General features: G+C 38.0%; 1 long non-coding RNA gene across 12 annotated transcripts in view; it reads right to left on the bottom strand.

The window, feature by feature from the left end:
- The window catches only part of LOC308199612, a 289,413-nt gene that overhangs the window by 126,774 nt on the left and 141,808 nt on the right, over positions 1-20,831 (bottom strand). For 8 of the 12 annotated variants that reach the window (XR_013954731.1, XR_013954732.1, XR_013954736.1 and 5 more), the window contains one exon: positions 3,873-4,564. The exons of 3 other annotated variants lie outside the window; for them this stretch is intronic. This is a non-coding gene — a long non-coding RNA (uncharacterized lncRNA). Of the gene's footprint in view, positions 1-3,872; positions 4,565-13,683; positions 16,446-20,831 lie in introns of those variants that run through there. One more of the 12 variants, XR_013954742.1, reaches the window with a different exon arrangement.

Here is a 20,831-nt window from a genome sequence, read left to right as displayed (position 1 = left end):
GGCAGAAATGACATGTTAAAAAAAAAAATCCCCATGGCAGGAAAAAATCTACAATCCTCTTCCACAACAGCAGAGACTCTCAGGTAAAAGTTGTTGTTTGTCCCCACTGACAAGGAGCATAATTGGAAGTGTTAATATGATTGACACAGACAATGAATAACATTCTTTCAAACCACCAAAATTACTTCAAAGAGCTCCTGATGCATTGACTTTTCTTTTTCTGACATTAAGATGAAAGCAGAAAGAATCCTACTGTAGTCTTTGTATGAATACACCAGACTGCTAAAACTAAAAATGAGCCTCCAGGAGACAGATCAGTAGGGAAGCCTGCATTCATCTGGCCACAAATGAGATTATTTCAGACTGCCATTGTAAAACTTCTGTTTAAAAATCAGTCAGGACACGATGCTGTTCAATTCCAGATTCTGATGTAGCAAAATGCACAGAGCAATTCCACTCACCCACGATGTGGATGCCATTTCAACCAACAAAGAATTTGGTTATCTACATAAACACTTTAGGTTGTTTTTTATGATTATTATTATTTTTATTTATATCTTAGGACATTCTTTAAGTATCCCATAGCATTGCTGACATCAATGCAGTCTGAATATATTAGAAAAAATAGCTGGTGTTTTGGGTGCACTGAATTTATCTCTTCATGCTTTTTTGGGGGGAATTTTCAAACATCTTTCCTCAATCTTTAGTCTGCTGAATGATGGGCAAATTGTACCATTATTTTCATGCATATCAAATGAGGTTGTTATCACATGCTAATGCAGATAAGAAGAAATGACATTGCTATATCCCAGAGGTACTCACTGAGAATGAGCTAAATATAAAAGGTCTAATTGTCTACTTACGTAAGCTAAAAAACTTAAGCTTTTGCCAATGCTTTGAATGGAAGTCAAGAACTCTCATCACAAGAAAACTTTGCTGCAGTCATTGGCACACAACCACCTAGGCTTTCTCTACCTTGCCCACATCTATTGCAGAGGAGTTCTACAACATCGGTTCCTAGCATGAACAAGGAGGTTTTCTGAGTTTTGATCCATACCTGATTTTCTAGTTTTACATCAGTTCTGCTTTGTTCTGCAGCTAATATGTTGTATCCAAGTGGATCTGCTTTGCAGTCATTTTTTCTGTGTTTGCTCACACATCATGTGTGTTCAACCCATCTGTAAGATTCCTAAAGGAACCAATTAGCCAGTATCGCTGTCACTCTAACGTAGCATGGCTGTGGACCCTTCCTGCAGTTCTCACCTTTACCTTAGAACTAACGATACATAAATATCCCCATGTCAACTTTCACAGCTCAAGAAAACCAAAGCATCCTGAACGCAAATATAGGTATAAAGGAAAGTCATTTATGCCTGCAGTCTGATGAACTCATATAATAGGACTATGCCTCAGGCATTTTATCTGTCATTTCAATCTGTCAAGCAAATGGGTTATTGGCTTATTTCATAGAGCAAACTGTCTCATTGTGTGGGGACATCTTGACTTTTATATGACCTGACTTTCCTCCTGGATAGCCAGACTTTGACTTATTTGAACGCAAATATCTTCAGGGCAGCTTTCAACATCATCAGTGTGTAAAAACCATCAATAAAAGGAAAAAAAATGACTAAAAATAATAAATGCCAAGCATGTGAGACGTCCATTAGTTGCTTCCTGACCTACTTCCACAAAACAGAAAGCAAACAGCAGCAGGTGTCTGGTAAATTGATCTTCAGGAGTGCTTAGAAAGCTTAACCTTCTTGCACTTAGCCATTTAAGTTTCTCCACTGCATGTTTAACCCACTGAATAGTTCCAGCTCTGTGGACGTTTCACCGTACTTTTCATTTGTGAAAAAAGAGTATATCATTGATCTAACACTGCTCTATGATTCCCATTACTCCAGCTCTGTTTGTCAGGAGAAGGATGTAGGAAAACAGGAAACTAGGCAGGACATTTATTTAATCTTCTGCAACTCTTCTGGTTGAAGAAAAAAAAATTCAGGCAAGTCCCTACTATAAAATCTTGAAAAGGTATCTGTGGTGTGAGAATTCCAGGTGGGAGCTGAAATCCTTGGCCTGAACCTTGCATAGAGCATCTCAGATTTTCTAGGGACGCTGTGCATCCACAGTCTCTTTCCCTTAAGGATTTCAAAGTTATAAATAATTCTCAGGGTGGACTGTACATAAAGAGAGGCTGCACTGACCAGCACGCAGCCTCCACTTCCCTTCCTGTTTTAGGGAAAAGATTAAAGCTCTACTAGCTTCTAATCCCTATGCAAAAACATAGTAAATCAGTACAACATTTTTGTTGAAGATGATATAGGAAGACTACATAAAATCCATTCTTTTTGAAGGATGTTAAAAAGATGGATAAGAAGAAAAAAAAAGTCAAAGACATAATCCAAGGATTATAGCAAATACCTCACAAGTGCTAAGCAGAAAATGTTAATCAGAAGAATATAATCAAGTAACACAACAATGAAGAGTGCACACTCACGAAGAGAATATTAGGCGTGAAAGGGGGTTTCTACTCTGGCAGGCTTCGTCATAGTGACAAGCAGTGTCTGGAAGTTAAAGTCAAACCATAGATCAGATGCAAATTTTAAGCAACTGAGACAAATAAGAAAAAGATTCCTCTCATCTGTTGACAGAGGCACAAAAACTCTAAGTCCTTGAAGATAAAAGGTACATCTACCTTGTCATAACAACTCTCTTCATTTCATTCCATGCCCTGATCTTCTTTGATCATGTACGTTTTATGTATATTAGTTTGTGTTTAGACCCTATTTTTGGGCTGGTTGAACCAGTTTCCTTTCAGTGCTGTAGTTCACCTAAGGATAGCTCGTTCAAGGACCATTGTGCATAGACAGTATACATAAGTTGCTCTGTCAGACTGAACACCACCTTCTCTACACAGTAGTTCATCACCATCCCAGCAATTCCTGCACCCTCAAACACTCCTTGCACTCCCCCAGGCCATGTCCTGGTCCATTGGACTCCCAAACCCTTCTGTACCAGTTCCAAGGCTGAGAAGAACCAAAAGTTATGACGACTCATCTCTCTCCTGACACATGACCAGGCAGGCTCCTGTGATGATAGATATAATATCAGAGTACATAGAGCATAAGCACATCCTGCATATTGACTGGTATATATAGCGTTAACAACAAATCATAGAATCATAAAGGTTGGAAAAGACCTCCAAGACCATCTGGTCCAACCCTCACCCTACCACCAATGTCACTCACTAGACCATGTCCCTAAGCACCACGTCCAACCTTTCCTTAAACACCCCAGGGATGGTGACTCCATCACTTCCCTGGGTAACACGTTCCAATGCCTAAATAATAAAAGATACTATGAACATATGGCAGGAAGACAGAGAAAGATGAGAACAGAAAACACCCAGCTCTGCAGCCTACCAGTGACATTACAAGAGAGCATGTTCTAATGGCTAAAACTGCAGCCTCCATACTCCACTCCACTGGCTTCTGTCATAAACCCTACAAGAACATCAAGCAGCATTGTTTGTTAACAAAATAAGGGCTGTTAATAAACTCTTTAAACACGGTCCTTTGGGGAGACAAAGGAAAACAGGCACCGAAGTTCAGCCTAGAGAGTATGCCAGAAGTACAGGCATCCAGTGTAAACAAACAGTACAACATGTCTTAAGATAGTTGCACTGAGATCTCTCACTAAAGGTCTTCTGTAAAGGTTAAGAAGAGAGGGATGCAGATACATTGTTCTAACATTGGCAGCAAGTGTATTTCTCCTTAAGTATTTTTGTTTCCTACATTACACTCAGGGATTTTCACACATGATCAGCATTCAGCTACATCTGCCACCACTTACGTTCAAGACATGACGTGTGGTTTAGGTGCACAGTAGATGTGCCTAAAAGTAAGTAGTTCTTATAGTTCATTTATCTGTAGGAAAAAAAAAATATTGGCGTATGCTCACAATTCCAGTTTTGCTTTGCTGCAGATAGGACTTGCTAACCTTTGAGTAATTATGAAATAGATAAAATATTAACTTTGCAAGGTGCACCTATAAGGAATGGATTGCAGATGCACAGAATTCTCAATGAAATATCCAATTATAAAGCAATGAATGAAAAATGCACATTAATGCATATTGCCAAGGGCATTGCAAAGCTAAATGTGAAGATTAAGATCAAAGTTTATTTCCTCAGGAGAATATTTATTCAAGCAATCAAGAATTTTTGCATAAATCCATTAACGTTCCATAGCAAAAACAAAACACCCAAATATAACTTCATAACCAAATTATCATCTTGGCTCTTGAACAGAGAAATGAGCATTATCACTGAAAAGGAGTGACAGGTTTATGGGTGCAAAATATTGTTCAGAAAGTTGTGTGAAGCAGCATCATTTTTTAAGGCAGTCATCCTTCTTGATCTGAACCAAATTAATATTTTAAGCCACCTTTCATACCATACGTTGATCAAACTTGCCCTCTGAACACAGCAGTGAGAAAAGTCTAAAAGGCAATATTCATCTGGCAGCATATCCCAAGGGCACATCCTCCAACATCACAGCCTGTCCTGGAATTGAAAAAGTGTGAATGACCTATGGTTAATGAGAACCGCTGTGTTTGGAATAATACTATTAAAATTTTATTTATTTTTTATTATTATTTTTAAATGGTAGAATTGTAGAATAGTAGAATATAGCATTTCTATAATAATGAATACTACATTCCAAAGTTGATTTCGTAATGGTAAAGCAGAGGATTTATGCACATGCCTGAACTGGTGGGTTACAGTTCAGGATGGTGAGAGTTAGCATCAGTTCTTTGATATTCAGTTAATTAAAGGCTGGACAACAGGGAAGTGCAGCTGATGGGGTATATGGGAAACCTTACAGTTTGCTTGCACTTGTGTCAATACAATACAGATGACGTTAATCAAGAAGTGATGTTAATCAAGAAGTGCTTATCTAAAAACATCTATATCATTTTGAAATGACAACAAAAAATTCCAACTTTTAAGGAAACTCCCTTTTTGACTTGAAAAACTGTCAAATGAAGAAAATACGTTCGCTTTTACTGAATAAGGTGGTGAGTACTTTTGACCAGGTACTTGCATTGACATTAATTCCTCTGAATAGCATTTCTATAGACTACTTACAGCCTTGAGGATACCTCATAATCTTTGTACAACTCATTTCCCACAATGACGTACCTACCGGCATATGTGACCCAGTTACACAGTCACGCACAAAGGTCTTAGACTGAACTAAATCATTTGAAGTGAACGAACCATCTCTCAGGATGGGATAGCATCAGAACTGGCTCCATGCTGCCTCCTAGCACTCAACAAGCCTTTCCTTAGCGACTCTGCCAGAAGCCTACAGTCTGGGAGCAGAAGCTGGCTTCTGTACCGTAAAAGGTTAATTACCAATGCAAAGTTTGTCAGTGACTAGCTCCCAATCCTGCCCATTCTGCAAACTGCTTTCAGATTAAATGGTGTAGTTATTATTCAGACCATAATAAGCAAAATAAGATTTCCTTTAATAATACTTAATTCTGGCTGTCACCAGAGGAGGAAAAAAAAATTTAAAAAAATGAAAAAGAAAACAACCTTCTTAATGTATAAGTTTTGATATTTTGTCCCTATTGGAGGGAGGAGGCTCATATACAAGAGCCTGGGGAGTTTCCAGGAGAGAAGATCATTAGGCACCATTTACCTCCAAGTTTTTGAATGATTTTAAGGAGATACCGAAAACGTGTTTTCATTTCCATCTGAACTTCAAAGTACACGAGAAGTTAGCCTTTAAGCAATATTAAATAAAAATACATAAATAAATAAGAAAAGAAGAAATAGCTTGCTGGAAAAATATCCACTAATGGAAATGTCTCAGCCCCTGCAAAAGGTCATTTTCATGGGGAAGAAGTGAATATATCAGTTGCTTCAGTCCTATCTTCAAAGGCTATTTGAAGGACTTTCATGTATGTCTGATCAGCAAAGGTGGAATACAACACTGGAGGCACTAATAGGAATTTCTACCTTCCTATTTCTTTACAGGTTCTTTTAAATCAAAGTAGAAATTCAAGCTGCTGCTTCACTTCTAATAATTCAGGGAACAACTGAAAAAGTTCCAGACCAACAAACTGAAATTAATTTGAGTATTATTATTGTAACAGATTCTTATCAGTTTGGGATATTCACTTTCCAAAAACATCCTAGTCACAAACAGGAAAATAGAACTAGTTCCTTGTACATACAGGAATTAAAAAACTACAGAGAGTGGGAGCTAGCAGCGGGAGATGCAGAAAGCAAGGAATATGCAAAGGTTGGCATTCTTTGAACTGCTTCACTGCACTCTGCTGAACTTTCCCATAGCACCTGCAGCTCTTAAGGTGATCAGGCATAACTACAAGATATAAGGACAAGGAAGGTGAGAAAGAAAAACAGAATCAGAGACTCTTTCTGTCTCCCTGTTAAATTCTTCTTTTTCCAGGCAGCTCAGTGAGTAACTTTCTCAGAGCAGATTCAGACTGAATCAAGTCCTTCCATCAGTTTCAGTTAGATCTGATGAAGATCAATAATGATAATTTTTAATGGCACTGAAAGAAAATACCCTGGAGTAGGATATAGCCGGATTTCTTTATGAACAGATGGGAGCAAATGTGTTGTATTTCCTTTCTTGACACTAGATTTATGCTCTAATTATATTATCTTATCTGATATGAAGTTCACTAAGGTTTTTACCTGTCTGGTATGGATGGACCAGCTGTTTAGACTGGAACCCAGCAAGATTATGATTTTCACATAGCTCAAATGAAAATCCAATATGTATTAAAATCAAACAAACAACAAACACCTTTTCTATCTAATAATAGCTGTAGTACTAGTTCTTAGAGTAGATGAATTCTGAGCTATACAGGTGTAGTCAAGAACACTGAAACAGGAGTGAAATTTTATTTTTGTAAAATACGAGCTGTAGACAGTACTTATGTTTTGGGCCCCAAGCACACGTAACACTCCAATAAATTTGAGTGAATTCAGTGGAGGGCCAACCAAGATGTTCAAGACTGGAGCATTTGCCCTACAAGGAGAGGCTGAAGAAACTTGGCTTACTTGAGCTGGAGAAGAGAACACTTTGGCAGGACCTAACAGCATCCTTCCAGGTAACATTATCGGGACAGAGCCAGGCTTTTCACAGTGGTGCATGGTGAGAGACAAACTAAAACAGACCTTTTATGAAAGGAGAAGCTTCTTCACTTCAAGGACACTCAAGCAGTGGAACAGCTGGCCCAGGGAAGCTGTGTGGTCTCCATATTGGTTTACAAGACCAGGCTGAATAAAGTCCTCAGTAACCTGGTCTGGTCTCATAGCTGACTGAGGAGGAGAAAATAGAGAACACCTGAGTCCCCTTTCAATTTGAATTCTCCTGTGATGGCAGGTTATAATCTTAAAAATGATAGTATAGAAAGAAAGAAAGAAAGAAAGATAGCATAGAAGGAAAGATAGTATAGACAGATCCATAGGTTCATCAGCCACTTTAGCTGAAGTACCTATAACAAATGAAATTATATGTAACGGGGTAGCGTTAAAAAGCAAATGACACCTCCTAGAAAAGTTAGAAAAAAGGTTTCATTTAGATGCTAATTCCACTAACTAGCATGTTTATTTTCAAGAGAAGGGCTGTTAGCTTATTAGTAGTATATTTGCATGAAAATGTGATCTATGCTTCTTTACTGCTCATCTGCTCTTCCTGCTTATGCCTCATTTGACAACACAGTTGGTTTCTGCAAATGACTGTTATGTTACAGAGAGGATGTTGAGTTCAAGTGGGGAAGAGTTACAGGAGCAGAGAGAACACTTAGAAAGAAATATTCTGTTTTATGAACATCTGTTGATCCATAAAAACCTGAAAGGAAAAAGTAAAGTAGAATACTACAGAGAATAAACAAATCCTGCACAGTCAATTAAAAACCTTTCTATGAGAAATAAGCAGCTCAACCAAGCTACTTCCAACCAAGAAGCTATGAGAGAACAGTCACATCCAAAGAGAACTTAAAAAAAAAAAAAACTTAGCTCAAAAATGCAGCTCTAAATTATACTTGGGATTAGAATTAATCCTTTCTCCCCAAAAAGAAATCTCTTTGCAAACAAATTTGCATTGTGCCCATTGGCATGGGTTTGTCTAAAGTAAAATATTTGTTTGGATGAAAGAAAATTCTAACCTCAAGGAAAATGATTTCTTTATTGAGACAACACCCAATCTTACCTGATTTGAATAAATACAACTATTACTGAAGTAGTTTTGGTTCCTTTAAATCAGTTGGTAGAATTTGGTTTACTGAACAATGCAGTTCCTCCTGATCTGCAAAGCTTTTGGAGCACTCAGCAAGTTTTACAGCAACTTTGGCTAATGCTTTGACAAAATAGGTTTTTCCTTTTTCTTACTGTTCCTTTTATTGTAGGTCATATATGGTAGGAGTAAGGAAAAGTGAAAGATGATAATTCCGTGAATATTGTGATATGTAAAGTCTTTTCTCTCTTCCACAGATTGTTTGCGTTTACAGCCATAAATTCCTTGAGAGTCTGGTCTTTCCAATTGTCCTCTTCACTGGCTCAATTCTTTCATAGAAGTAAATTCCTCTGGAAACATTATTTTCAATATTTTATGATATAAAAATAAAATTCTAAAAGCTTTCAGAAGTTTCTAATCCAGAAATAAAACTGGTATCACCAGACTGAAAAAGGCAATGTCTTTATCATCTGTAAGACTGACACCTTCTAGTCTTACAGCATATCCTTCTTATCAGTTTGCCAAGCAAGCTGACCTAGATTTTGAAACAAACAGGATCTAAAAATAGAATGCTAAAATAAGTATTGCACAGAGACCTCTGCAGTCAGCAATACTATAAATCTGGTAAGGAGGACATTCTGCTATAAAAACACAGCATTTTATTTATGTGCCAAATTTCAGCTCAATGCCTTCAAAGTAAGAATAAGTATTATCTATTTCAGCATGGTAAAGTGAATAAGGTCCCAACATACACCAACATCAACGTGACATTTATATTAAAGATTTACCAGAAAATCTGGGGTGAAAATTTAGCTCTGCTGAAAGTCATAGAAATATTGCTGTTGACATCAACAGGGCAAAGTTTTCAAGTTTTCAAATCCTTAGTTCATACAGATTCTGGAAGCTGGCCCTAAAAGCCAGAACTGACCCCTGGCTTCTGTCTTTTTTGAACTGGGCTCTAATTCCTTCAGTCCCCTTTTTTCTAACCTCTCTTTTAAAAACCTTTGGACCTGGTGACTTCATTTTTCCTTCACTTCATCTTCAGAAATGGTTAACATTGAAGTCAACAAAAGCTTTACCAACTGGCCTGATGCCATGGTATATTCTTGCCTCCAATCATACACACAGCCACATCTTGCACTGATGGTATCCTTGAAAGAATCAATGCTGTACTTATGTACAACTCAATGAGCATAGCCACTGTGAGAGAAAAGACTAATACTTATTTTTTCAGATGCTTGGAATTCTTTTTAAAAATCTTACTAAATGAATGAGAACCACAGTTTGCACAAATTAATGTGGCTCCACTGAACTTACTGGAGGATCACCAGCCTGATCCAGCAGAAAATTTGTTCTGACTGTTTCACTTGTTTGCCTCCCATTTGCATTTAGCTGAGTATTAACCTGACTATGGCTGATACTTGCTGCTTCTGTCCATCAGACCCGGTTTCCCTGCTGTGAGAAATATTAGATGCACACCGGTGGCTTTAAATGAAAGTGTCCTCAGTAACCGTAGGTGTAATGGAGCCAACATTGGAGGCTGTCTGCTGATACAACTAGAGCACACCTGAGCCCTTCTGCCAATTTGCTTTGACGCCCCCAACTACCATGTCTGCTGCACTCAGAGTCACCAAAAAAAGGTCATGACATAACAATGTTTGCATCTTACCTGTGTAAGGTTTCTATTTGTTCCCACATTAACATAAGGCTGTCCAAATGTTTAACTGCATTAGGTCTGGAGACCCCCCAGGCAATTCAGCTGAGTCTGGAGACCCCGAGGGAAGTGAGCTGAGCCTCCTGCATGGCCACTTACATCTAGGGATAGAAGGCAGGGTTTGACCCAGTGTTCCTTTCTGTCAGACGGAAATGCAGTGCGCTGAGCTAAAGCTTGCAAGCAATTTAACTATGTCAGTTCCTTGACCACCAATGCAATTTCACTGGAATTTCTAATAGCTAAATGATGTCTCATTAATCTAGCAGGAATTTAAAATGGGTACTTTTTTCTACCAACTAATACTGCCATTCAAGAAACAGAAGAGCCCAGACCTATAGCCCAAGCAGACTGATACAAAACCCAAATTATTCCATACTAGCTGGATGCCTGAGCCAAACTGCATTTTCAGACATTTCAGATTAGAACATTGCACAAAATGCTACACAGCCTCCAAACAGTGTGGTGAAAGACATGCACAAAAGATATACGCATGTACTCTTTACTCACACATACATAAATACATACGCATGGACTCTCTAAGCACAGATGCCTGTAAGTGAAGAGACACAGCACTGAACAGTCCACAGACCGTGAACAAATAATGAAGGATTCAGCTGGGGCCCAAGTGAATCTACTCTTGCATTTCTCCCCTAGATAGCAGTAAGTTTTCCCTACTGGGCCAGAAGAGCACAGGAAAAAATAAGCACTGTCACAACAAGATTTAAAAAAATGAACTACTCTGAGTTTCACAGTCAGTCCCCTAATGTGAACCTACAGCCCTACCTCACTAGCAGTACAGACACCCAGTTCTTTGCAACTCTTCATGATTTTCCCAGGTGCAAGTACAGACTCTGTGGGGAACAGCAATGCTGATAAGAATCTTGTCATCCACAGCCCAGCTGCCAGGGAACTTTGTGGGCATTGCAGAGGATATGCAAGGGCCCAGCACTAGCCAAAAGCTAAGATGACCCGATAAATTGCACCCAGAGAAGAGCCATAGCATCTTTAACCATTTGTCAGCTGTGATGATGAAAAGGTTGAGCCTTGACTTCTGGTTTCTGAGATCCTATTCAATGACTTGAGGGATTAATTTTACTTGAATATTAATCCTAAGCATTGGTTTGTGCTTTTTGAGATTTTCCACAATTTCAGTTCTTGGCTAGACCTATTTTGAGCAGACCAGTAGATGGTAGCCAGATATAACAAATTGTTGAAGCCGATTCTGTAAAAGTAGGGGTCCAGAAGATCTGACAAAGGACAGCAGTATCATGGGGGGATGAGCAGATTCATAAGTCCAGAATTCCAACAAATGTGAATAATCAGGGCAAAAAAGGGAGTAGAGATTCACCTATGGAGGTGAGGAGCCTCTTGACTACCATTTGTGACCCAGACCATACAATGACATTTGCTAAGAGAGCAAGGGTCTGAGCCTATTAAATCAATAGAAAGACTTTATCGATGATCTGGATGAGGGCGTCCAGTGCACCCTCAGTAAGTTTGCAGATGACACCAAGCTAAGTGCGTGTGTCGATCTGCTCGAGGGCAGGAAGGCTCTGCAGGAGGATCTGGATAGGCTGGACCGATGGGCTGAGGTCAACTGTATGAAGTTCAACAAGGCCAAGTGCCGGGTCCTGCACCTGGGGCGCAACAACCCCAAGCAGAGCTACAGGCTGGGAGATGAGTGGCTGGAAAGCTGCCTGGCCGAGAAGGACCTGGGAGTATTGGTTGATAGTCGGCTGAATATGAGCCAGCAGTGTGCCCAGGTGGCCAAGAAGGCCAACAGCATCCTGGCCTGCATAAGAAGCAGTGTGGCCAGCAGGTCTAGGGAAGTGATTGTGCCCCTGTACTCGGCTCTGGTGAGGCCGCACCTTGAGTACTGTGTTCAGTTTTGGGCCCCTCGCTACAAGAAGGACATGGAGGTGCTCGAGCGAGTCCAGAGAAGGGCGACCAAGCTGGTGAGGGGTCTGGAGAACAAGTCTTACGAGGAGCGGCTGAGGGAGCTGGGCTTGTTCAGCCTGGAGAAGAGGAGGCTCAGGGGAGACCTCATCGCTCTCTACAGTTACCTTAAAGGAGGCTGTAAAGAGGTGGGGGTCGGTCTGTTCTCCCACGTGCCTGGTGACAGGACGAGGGGGAATGGGCGAAAGTTGCGACAGGGGAGTTTTAGGTTGGATGTTAGGAAGTACTTCTTTACCGAAAGGGTTATTAAGCATTGGAACGGGCTGCCCAGGGAGGTGGTGGAGTCACCATCCCTGGAGGTCTTTAAAAGACGTTTAGATGTAGAGCTTAGCGATATGGTTTAGTGGAGTACTTAGTGTTAGGTCGGAGGTTGGACTCGATGATCTTGAGGTCTCTTCCAACCTAGAAATCTGTGATACTGTGATACTTCAAAGAGTATCAGATTGGATGTTAACAGCAGGTAGGGGAAAAAAAAAAAGAAAAAAAAAAAAAGATCTCACCAGTTTTACATTTAAACCAATTTTTAAATGATGTGTTCCCTGGGAGACAGTAATCCCATATTCTGTTTAGGGACATAACTGCCTTAGCCGGTACAGTTTCAGAAAGCAAAATCTTTTCTTTTTGCGTCTTCCTTGACAATCTATCACTTTAATGAACACAATTAGGATGAGAGAAGATGGAGTAGTTTCTAGATTTAGTTTCAAAACAAGCTCTAAGTAGGCCATCTGAATCAGAGTGCCTGCCAAAAGGTCAAGTTAGTATGATTTAATCAAATGTGTCCAGTGGGGACAGTTTGCAGAAGTCACACACAAGCACTTCACAGACTCAGCACATAAATAGGCAGCAAAAAGCTTACTCAAAAAATATGCAACCTCTATTTGACAAGTTTAAAAAAAAATCAAGAAAATAATATGAATTTTAAAAGATTTAAACACTACTTGCTACATGGTCCTACTGGCCATTTAATAAAATATATAAATCCACCCCATACATCTACATTAGCAAGTTGATACTGACAAAAGAGCAGAACCAACAATAAAGGAAGCAGCACTATAAAAGCACATTATCTGAGATATCACATAATCATTTATTTTAAGGTATTTTAAATAACCTATTTTCTTTTAGAATAATATACACAGTATAGGTTTTTTCATTAGGTATTTAAAAAATCTAAAAGACAAAACAAATGAAGATTCAATATATACAGCTAAATATTGTATTTTTGCATACTTTTCCCTCATGGATAGTAAAATTAATGCTTTGCAAACATGCTAATTTAGACGAAATAATTATCTGAAAGTGTTTCACAAATTATACCTTAAATTAATTTACAGTATGATATGCCAGCTGCAGTGCTCATTTAGTTTCTATAGGGAAAATGCTCTAAGCAGCATCAATATGCAGTATGCTTTATAGTCATATGCAAGTTTTTCCTACCATAATTAATCTGGCATTAGAATTATACTCAACATATGTAGCTGTACTTGCCAGTTCCTTGCCTGCTATCAAATTAGCTGTGTACCTAGAACAAGCAAAGCAGCTGATATAAGAAACCAAAAAAATCTTAAATTCACCCTCTTGATGGCAATAGCCATCACAATGACACATTCATCTACTTCAGTAAAAAATAAAAATCAAGTTTCAAGTAGCTGATAAAGCCATATCTTTAAACTCATGTTTGAAGTCTTTTTTTTCTTTTCTTTTTTTTCTCCAAATCAGTTCAGAGGTGGAAGGTGGAGAAGGCTGCCATACAATCATAATCTCCAACTAAGGTCAAAGGATTTATTCTGCTTCACCATGTGGGTTTGTTGTAGAAATACTAAATGTCTACCAATAGACATTCCAAAAATCAATAGTTAAAATAACCTTAAAATGGAAGACCTTGTTGTCCTGTGGAATCTAAGAAGAAATCTAATAAATAAACCCCAGATGAGAGCCCCAACGTGTATTCTTAAATGGGAGATGTAGTAAATGAGTGGATTGTGATCCAGGACCTCAACAAGACAGACTGACAGACTGATTCTGAGATGCCCCAATAATATTCTCCTGCAGAAAGTCTGGTTTCTATGAAGTGAGATCAAGCAAAAACTTCTTTTTCGTGGAATTGAATATACTTCTATTCTAGGAATTTGAGGCTGAACCACATGAAACACATCTTGTGTTTGCAATGTTCCAGCTCTCCTGAAACTCACTGCATTATTTTGAGGTCATTACAATCACAACATTACCAGTTTGAAAATATATACGATTAAATCCTTCGGGCTTGCTTTAGAGGCTGGATCCAGTAATACATTCTTTGCATCAGTTAAAAAAAGCTCAATTTAGGGAACACTAATTTAAGAACTCACAGTACAGACAGCACTTTTTTTAATTATTAAGAAGCCCGGCATCCAATTCAGTGCTTGTGGGAAGGTAACTATTTTGAAGACAATTGACATAAATTCTGCATTCACTTCCATATATTTCTTCATCGTACACTCAAATTCAAGCTTCACTGTAAGTACCTAGAGGACATGTTATGCAGAAACAATTGGAACTGTAATTCAAATCAGGATCTGGAGGGGAAAATATATGAAGATTTTCTGACCTTGATATTATCGTGAGTTAGTAGCCAAGAAGAGAGATATTTATCTTTAGTTTTATATATTCACTAAAGCAGTTTTGATTCAGATAAAAGACAGATCTCCCAAATGATGTCGCATTTAAACAATAAATATAATGCACATATAATGAAGACATCTGTTTTATTCGACAGAGAAAAACAGAATTGAAAATGCATTAAAAACCAGTAGCAACAAATGCGTCCCACATACAAGTCTCAGCACAGTGTGCAAACCTGTAACTGCCTCATATATATGAATTTTTTCTATTAGTTCCATTTCAACTTTATATATAGGCAATAGCTTACCAAAGTTTAAAAATCTGTCAGTAAACACAAGGAAACCTTTCTATTCAGCGTCACTGCCAAGAGAGCATCAGTACCAGGGTTTTATATGATCCTTATCACAACATGGGATAAAAGAGTAGGCTGACTATCTTTGTAGTAAACAAAAACAAATCTTTTGCATGGTTTATATCCTACTGTCAGAAGAGGTATTCCAAGGTATTGCAATAAAATGCTCCAAGGATCAATGAAGGTCCCCCCAAAACCTGCACAATCAGATCCTAAACGTAGTATTTTTGCAGCATGACATCCAGATTGCCACTTAACTGGTAGATGAGTTGACAAAGCCCATTGGAGAGATACACAGGAGACTGACTGCACTGGTATGCACTAGAATCCTGGTAGCAATGGTTGGGGACAAACATTGCCCAGTACAAAAAAAAAAAAAAAAAAAAAAGTGACACAGCATCTGCCCTTCTAAATCTGCATCCCGTTAAGCTTTCCAGTTAACAGTGTGGTTAGAGTTTGCATCAATTTTGCCCCCTCACTTCTGTACACACAACCATACCCATGCTCTATAGCAGATACCAGTTTTCTGCCCTGGAGAATTTTGTAGCATTGATTAAGCATGGAATTTGAAGCATGTACATTTGTTTTGCTTCATTTTTGTATGGGATGGATGATATCAATAATTTAGTTATGCAATAAACCTATTTCTGGTGAAAAATGGAGTTTGGTATTGTTAACTTCAGTGGCTACACACTGTAGAGTGCACAGACTTCAAGATAACTGAGAACTTCCAGGCCACATACAGTAGCTCTAGCTCAGCATTACTTTGCTGCTAACATACAGGCTAACATTACGGGCTTGCATCCTGCCCAAAATCAATCTTAACAGCTGTGCAGAGAGGTTTCAAGAAAAATTCAAAACAATGTTATGTACGTAAGAGTGAACAGTGCTTACAGGTGTTATCAAGAGGCTAATGCTAAAGTCTATAAAGTACTCTCTGTGTGACAGTTTCCATTTGTCAAAACCCCACTTTGAACAATTTTAGCAATAAAATGAAATCTAAAGAGGCATTTTTAACCTCCCCCCCAAGATACGCAACACGATTTACATATGAAGTAAACAGCATCTTTGACTGTTTGTAAAATTGCTCCCAGAGTATCTGATCAGCTTTGAAGCAATTCAGATTACCAGGGAAATCTCAGGTTGTATTTATATATGTGTGTGTGTATATATATAATTATTTTTAAAAGTGTATTGCTATAAAGCCTTGATCTTATAATTACTCTGGCTTGGACTTCATCTTAAACACAAATATTTGCACTGAAGCTAATGACATTTGTCATATGTTTATCACTAAATACAGCTGGCAATGGCTGCAGGACTGGAAATTAAAATGGAACAGTATTTTCATCAATGTTGGGCAACAATCCATTTATAACCCTGAGATGCTTTCTCAAAGCTCTCTGCAATGGAGGAACTGCTGAGCGTCCCAGCTTTTGACCAGTCTAGGCAGACATTACAGATTATCCAGGTGTGTAGCAGGTGTGTAGACCTGACCTTTGTGTCTCCACGACTCCAGATTTCACTGTACTTACTAAAGAAGCTGTAGAAATAGTGAGAAGAAAAATTAAAAATATAAGTGCCAGGACTCTCTGCCTCTTCTCTTAATTTACATGACTTGAGATTGCTCATCTAGCCTCATAAGACCTAGCTGGTTGGTAGACAAGCTACATAATACTTTTGTTCTCAGGCTAGAGGACATAAAACTATTTCTAAATTCTAAGACTAAGTTTAAAAAAAATATTAATATTCCATTTCACCACACTGAACCTTTCTGAAACTCTTCTGAATTACTCACTTGACACTGTACATTATTTTTTTTCATTGGAAGCTTTAAAATCTAACAGATAGGACTACAAGAGAACAGCTATCAAAAGAAGCAATACAGAGCATTCTGCAGAACCGGGTGAAGTCAGACTGCAACTCACGATGCTGGTAGCAGCAATAATCGAACACAAATGCAGTTTCTGTAGACTTGCGTACATGTATATTGGACTCAATTTTCAACAGTTCTGCTGTTTTATTGTTCTAAGCCAAGATTATTGTTAGTTATTTTTTTTCAGAACAACCTTTTTTGCTTTGCAGAGCCTATAGATAATTAATTCCATTTTGTTTAGGAAGAAAACCATTACAGTCTCAGACATTACTTTCCAGAGCAACTTGATACAGAACACTATAATTATTAGGGCCTGAGGTGATGCCTTCTTTCTAAAAATAATATTGTTTTTGCATACCTGAGTAATTATTTCATTTGTTTAGTGACATTTGCATGTCACTATGCCTTGCAGTATTATAGCATAATTTAGAACATTATGAACTTTGTAGTTAATTGTTTCCAGCTCAGTTGATGATGTATTCTGGACCATTGACTGTTGCACTGATACAAAAAATTATTTCCCCTTCACGGCTACCAGTGGTAGTCATTGTCAGTTTGGGATTTTTGTTTGCCTTTTATATTTTTAATGCCAAAGATCATCAGAGAAGTTTACAAGATAACCATTTCTTAAGTAAGCATGTTTAGAAATGCTTATTCTTTAAAGCATTTAAAGCATCTTTCAATTTTCACCATACTGTGTTTGGATTTTTTTTTTTTTGTAAAAAATGCCCTCATCATAAGTTGATAAGCATATAAATCCTTATATATGCAGCTATTAATTAATGTTATTCACAGAAAAATGTCAAGTGACTGATGTAGGATGTCCTTACAGAATTTCTGGAGTGAAATACTGGTTCTCTTGACCAATCTGATTCATGACTAGAAAGAATGATGTGATATTAGATCAGTGATAATCTTTACTTACAGCTTATTTTTAGAACACAAGAGTGGCTAAGTATTTACTGTGAACAGACATGAAAAACTACTGTGAAGTCAGGTAGATGGCAAAAGCTCAGGAATGTCTGTTTAGGCGACACAGAGATTTTATCTCCTTTCAAATACATTTTATTCTAATTTTTCCACTATATTAAGGTTTACCACATGGTTTTGTTTTACTAAGCAGATTTAGAGACAGTTGACAGGATTCTGTTTTGTCATCAATTAAAAGCATAAAAAAAGCGCCATTATCACATGTACATTCAAATTTCATATAAAAACTAACATAAACAACCCTACTTTTCCAGTGACTTCATTCATCAAACATAAGCAGGGAGGATATCAGTATATACACTGTACTTTTTATAAAGAAGAAAAGCGCATCCTACCATGAAAAACTGAAAATAAGAATGCCTTCAAAGTACAGTAGACCCTTTGTCAGCACATCAGTAAACATGAACAGCAACAGCTCTGCGCTAGATCTGGCAAGAAAGTGGAAACATTTGCTGTGTTGAAAAAGTTGCAGCGGTCTCTGTTTGAGGCGTATTATTACAAAGCCTTAACTCTCAATAAGGCCAAAAAAGAACACTGCAGCGCAGCTAGCAGGTGTTATGCTTCTGAAATATTCCTACAATCAAAATGCTTGCAAAGCTACTGAGGAATGACAGCACAACATTTTGATCTATTTTCCCTTGTAGTCACTCTGTGAGGTAGCAAAAGACAATTATTTCTATTGCCAAGCAACAAGAAATAGAATGGGCAACCAAGTGAGCAAGGGCCTGACTTGCAGAGATGCAGAGGTGTATAAATGCTGTGTAACCAGCTAAGCAGTTCAGGTATCTTGCAACCATCAAAATTATAGGTGTATGGTAATCCTTAGTAGTTTTATACTTAAGGGTTTTGTTTGGTTGTTGTTGTCATTTTCTTTTTAATGTAAATAGTTCTGCATCTGCAACTGAAGGCAACTGCGTACATGTCCCAAACCATATTTATTTTATAAGACTGGTAGGAAAGAATTCCTAAGCCCCTGGTGCTGAGGTTTGTCTGCCTGGATGATCCAATGTATTCCTTCATTACCAAGGAAATAACATTCTGTGACAGTCCTGAACCCTTCCTGATGCCTGCCAGGCTGCAGACTGCAGTCTTGCTGTTAAAATGGATGGGACATTCTGAGTGACATTCTCCATGAACACAGGAGCTCTTTGCATATGGTTGCAAGGTTTATCTGCATAGTAAGCCATGTCTTTCTCACTCAGATTCCTAGGTTTTGTAATGGATGCAGCAACATGACTTCCAGTGGACCTGTCCCATGAATGTACGGTAACCATACCTTCATGTCTTCTCAGCCCCCCTCACATATGTAGCGCACAGAATAGACTCTGGGTATCAACATCAATAAAATGTGACTTCTAAACATCAAAAAGACAGACCTTTCTAAAAGGAAAGAAAAAGGAAAAGGCTATTTTACAGAAGCATGTCATTATTCTCCTGGCTAAACCTGCACTAGTCAGATAAGGGAGTTATACTTCACTGTGCATAAACAGAGTTGAGGATTTCCACAGCATAAGGCAGGTCAGTGCCAATAACTTGACACAACTGAGCATCTGTTATCAGAAAAAAACAGCCCATTTATTTACCCATAAGGTTCTGGTTACAAATTACCTGCAAGACAATACTACACCAAAACTGTACAAAAATGTCAGTATATACAGAGGAGGGGTATTAATGACATTAACACATATAGTACCACAGAATTTAAGGTAACATATATCCATATCACTTAGGGATCCAAACCATTTCCATGGGAAGTCATAATCTCCTTTTCTTTTTCCATATGCATTCAAGAAATTTAATACTAAAAGGCTGTCAGAGAAGATTTGTTTCTACAACCTCTTCCCAACAATCTTTCTTAATGGATTTTAATCAAAAAGAGAATTCTTTGGTTGCAAGTTGCTATCCAGAGATTAACACCTGACTTACCAATCAGAATAATGCCCCAAACCCACAAAAAGTTTAAACACAGCCAACCTGAGTCAGAATTTCTAAATTCTATCCCTGGTTCTGTCACTCTCTTAATGTTCAGTCATTATTAAGCCACTAAATTTCCCCGCTCTACTGTATCTATATTTGTTCAGCACTCTCATCAAAGTCTGCAAATACCTTCCAGAAACACAATAAATGTTTGATTACCAACTGCAACACACACTTCCTCTCCTTGCTCTAATTTCAGCCTACAGTAATAAAACAGGAATACTAATCCCTTGTTAACAGTTTCGGGGTTATGGAGTTTAATTGATTAATGCCCATGAGGTTGCCTGAGATAGTCAAATAGAGAGAATGGAGAAACGCAAATATATTAGATCAGCAGGGTTATTTAAATAAACTACAGTCCCAATACCTAACTGAATAAATCTAATCAAAAAACTACTTAGCAGGAAAATGGTACAGCAGCCAAAGAACATTTACAAAAGCTTTTATTTTCACATGTCATTTTAGAAAAAGAATTGCATTGGCACTTACCTGTGCATATACAATGACAGTTATTTTCTTAATAATACTGCATATCCATGTTGCTGAATTCCTTTGTGTATTTTTAAACTTACTTTCACCTATCTAAATCAATCTGAAATACCTGAGATGATGAACTTTATTTTTTCAGTACTCAGCACAAATTTTATTGCATTTTAAAAAGTCGTTAAGAGATGTTGCTAACTTAGATCAGCCAACTCTGATTTTGAGGGTATTGGCAGGGCTGCTCATAAATACGGAAAGGTTATTGTAACATCTGTATTTACCTATAAGAAAAGGATGGAGAAGATTGCAACATCCCACAGTCATTGAAATTAATGATTGCTAGGTAGCTAGTTATATCACAAATACCTCAAAAACATGGCAGAAGAAAAGTTATAAAATAATACTAGAGTGCTTTCTAAACTGATGCTTCTTCATTAAAATACACACACAACACAGAAACAGTGGGAAGACAGTTACAGGTACAGAAACTATACAGTGAGATACCCACATTCTTAAAAAAAAAAAAATCTTGAGAAGCATATGTGATAGAAAATATGAATCCTTTGTTAGTTCAAATGCTGTATACAAAATCAGCTGTGTGGT

Source organism: Anser brachyrhynchus, assembly GCF_964034855.1.
Source record: "Anser brachyrhynchus genome assembly, chromosome: 9".
NCBI classification, from domain to species: Eukaryota; Metazoa; Chordata; class Aves; order Anseriformes; family Anatidae; genus Anser; species Anser brachyrhynchus.
The sequence above is the reverse complement of the archived record's forward strand: the minus strand, read 5'-3'. Positions and strand labels throughout refer to the sequence as shown.